Here is a 3,594-nt window from a genome sequence, read left to right as displayed (position 1 = left end):
ATTTAGGAAGAGCAGAACCTAATCAACCATTTATACAATGAGACAGGGACAGATGTCCAAAGAAATCAACATCAGTATACTTTTGTTGTTGTTGTTGTTGTTGTTAAAAGTGACAGTAAAACTTTCTCAATGGATAAATCTCACATATGCCATGGTCTTGGTCAATGTGTTCTGATAGTGAAATCTTCTTTTTCTTCTTCCTTCGCTGGCTGCAACTCCCACATTCACTTGTATAATGTCCACGAGCGGGCTTTTACATGTATGACCGTTTTTACCCTGCCATGTAGACAGCCATACTCCGTTTTCAAGGGTTGATAGTGAAATAAAATGCTGCTGCTGTTGTGAATGATGATGATGACGATAATGGGTGATGATGATGGTTGTGATGACCAAATGGTTAGAGCCTTAGATTCTCACCCTGGTTTCCTGAGTTCAATCCCCAGTTCAGAACACCTGGTGGGTGAAGGTGGAGAATTTTCCTATCTCCCAGGTCAACATATATGTTGACCTGCTAGTGTCTGAACCTTCTTTGTGTGTATACGCACGCAAATGGTCAAATGCACAAGTTAAAGAACCTGTAATCCATGTCAATGTTTGGTGGGTTATGGAAACCAAAAATACCCTGCATGCATCAACCACGAGTGACATCAACAAGCTGATGTTGGTCCTGCAATAGAAAGGAAGAATGATGATGATGATGATGATGATGGATTTGGTACCATGAAGAGCAACAGTTTAAAATCGATATATGACCTAAGAGCCACCCACTTTTCGTACGCAGTTAGCTCGGCAGACTTCACTTCATAATTGTACGTTCATCTGAACCCAGTCCATGTCAAAGAAGAGGTGAACTTTACCAAACAAATTATTAAACAACTAATCACCAAAAACTGATCCAAGCATAAACCAATGGCTTGCATCAGCTTTGAAGAACAAGACATGACATAGTGGTCCGTTAGATCAGTGTCAATGTGTTAACAATCATTTGGTAACGCCCATAAACACCCCGCCACTGCAAGTAATCGATGATCTCTCAGACTCACCTGATCGTCTGCCATGTTTTCTGCCATGTAATGAGGGTTGTTTCCCATTGTCTATTTTTAGAATTCCCCAAAAATGTTGCTAACTTGGAACCAAAAGTTTCTTCGTGGTTTCGAAAAAGAAGCATTCTATACAATGTTTGAACAGTAAAAGGGGTCGTTTTGGACTAATCAGCAAGATTATCTATCGACGTCATACCCTTCTGGATGCATCACAAACAACACGAATTTTGTGCAGACAGAGAGCCTCTCACTGTCACCCGAGATGGCCTTCATGTGATTGGGAAAACCCGGCCGTGGAATAGAAACAGTTTGTCAAGCCACAAACAAACACCCACAAACAATATCTTCTTCTGCTCTTGTGATTATGTCAGTCTGTCGTTGAGTCGACAGCTTTTGACATATGATACTACAGATACACAGCGCGTCACTGGAGAAAAAATGCTCTTAGTAAAATGGAAAGAAAAAAGTCCAGCCTTTTTAATTGCCCCACACCCCCTTTTTTTTTTTTCTTTTTTTTTTCTTTTTTTTTAACAAAGCCAGATATACTCAGGTTCAAGCAATTATAGAATTATGATGTTATTTCAAGATACTAAATATCATACTCACGGATCATATTACCAATGAACAAGTGCGGCAAACCTTCATGCAGCACACTGGACTTCACGTACGTGTAATTCTTCCTTTTCTCATTCAGCTTCATCTGTCTGGAACAGTTTACCTCACGATCTTCGCCACTCTCCCTCATTTCAGTCTCTTAAAACTCTTCTGAAAACACATCTTTTTTTAAAACGCTTATGCTTTGACTATTCATCCCTTCAGTTCCGATGACATTCAGTCACGGTTACAACTTGACGCGCGCGCGTGTATGTGTGTGTGTGTGTCAGTGTTTACTGTTTATTGTAAAGCGGTTGATTTGAGCTCCCTTTAAGGGAAGAAAGTTCTCCGGCAACACGTATCCATTATATGATTATCAGTCATTATTATCATTATCTGTTGTCATCATAGTAAGACTCAGACGGTGAAACCATCTATATGCGTTATGTTGATAAGGTTTCGTAATAAGATCCAATTCAGCAGGGTGTCACATATATGGATTTTTTCTTTTTCTTTTTTAAGTCTTCCAAGGAACTCTTGAAGGGGACTCGAGACGCTGGAGACGGGGTGGGGACGGGAGGGGGGCAAAACTGAAAAAAATGGACTGACAAGCGGATTACAGAATGGACGAGAAAGCCATTGCTGAGATCCAAGCCTGGACGCCGGTAGGCCTACAGTTCAGTCTACAGTGCAGTTCCTCACCAGTACAATTAATGAGTAGTTTCTTGTTGTATTTGTGTCTGTATTACTCTTTTTGTCACAACAGATTTTTCTCGGCCCAGAGAGAGCGCGTCGCTACACTGACAGCGCCACCCATTCGTTGTGTTGGTGTTGTGTGTGTGTGTGTGTGTGTGTGTGTGGCAGTGTGTGTGTCAGTGTGTGTGTGGTTTTTGAGTTGTTCAGTTGTTGTTTTTCCTGCTGCAGTTTCATTTGTCTTCCTATCCAAGTGGGGTTTTCTACAGAATTTTGCCAGTGACACCTTCAAGTTCTTGTTGCCGTGGGTTCTTTTACGTGCGCTAAATGCATGCTGCACATAGGACCTCGGTTTATCCGTCTAATCCGACTGGGAATGACTACCGCCGTCCAGACCACTACTGACTCAAGGTCTAGTGGAAGGGGAAAAAACACTGCATGGCGACTGGACTGCCCGTGTGATTCCGTCTAACACATGATTGTGCGTTACTCGATCAGTTTCAATTTCAGGTTGAAGCGTGCACTTTGAATTCTTCCACTGATTGCTGCGGAATTGCGGTCCTGTGTTCAAGGGATCTGTAGTAGTGGTAGTAGTAGTAGTATGTTAGGGACAAAAACAAGCTTTGAATCTTATAAACAGTCCCTTCTTTGATCTCATGACACATTCTGTTACAGACTTTGGTCAAGGTTCGACGCTCCATCACACTCTCTAAAACTAGTTAAGAATTTGTAGAATTGTCCAGTTGATTCTTGAATGAGTTAGTTGATGGTGCTTGTTTTAAATGAATTGGCATTTGATTCCATACTTTCGTAACTCGGTTACTGAAGCAAATCTTTCTTGTGTTAGTATTTGAATGTTGTACAAAAAAAAAAAAAAAATTCCCTTAGTATTTCTTGTGGAACTGTACTGAGGTGCAGATAACTGATCCCAAGATACGTCAACATGACCATTGAAAAGCTTATATTTTTATGCCTCAATGAGATCACCACGTATCCTTCTACCCTTAAGGGAATATAATCTGAAATAAGTTAATCGATCATTAAAAGACCTGAGCCTACATTCATGTTCAAGCTTCAGTTTGTGGCTCTTCAGTCTGTACCATCTCAATTGCAATCGATTGTCGCTTCAGATAAGGACACCATATATTATTTCCATACTCCAAGCGAGGCCGCACCAGAGCTTTATATAGTTTTACAAAAACATCACGGTCAAGATAATTAAAAGTTCTTTTGATTATTCCAATCATTTGATTGGTTTATTTAT

General features: G+C 40.6%; 1 protein-coding gene across 1 annotated transcript in view; it reads right to left on the bottom strand.

The window, feature by feature from the left end:
* Positions 1-1,245, bottom strand: part of LOC143290214 (leucine-rich repeat serine/threonine-protein kinase 1-like) — a 63,534-nt gene extending 62,289 nt beyond the window's left edge. Inside the window, 1 exon segment of the mRNA XM_076599545.1 lies at positions 1,044-1,245. The gene's annotated coding sequence lies outside the window, so the exon portion shown is untranslated.
* Between the last annotated feature and the right edge of the window lie 2,349 nt (positions 1,246-3,594).

Source organism: Babylonia areolata, chromosome 1, assembly GCF_041734735.1.
Source record: "Babylonia areolata isolate BAREFJ2019XMU chromosome 1, ASM4173473v1, whole genome shotgun sequence".
Classification (NCBI taxonomy): domain Eukaryota; kingdom Metazoa; phylum Mollusca; class Gastropoda; order Neogastropoda; family Buccinidae; genus Babylonia; species Babylonia areolata.
This window is presented reverse-complemented; position numbering and strand designations above follow the sequence as displayed.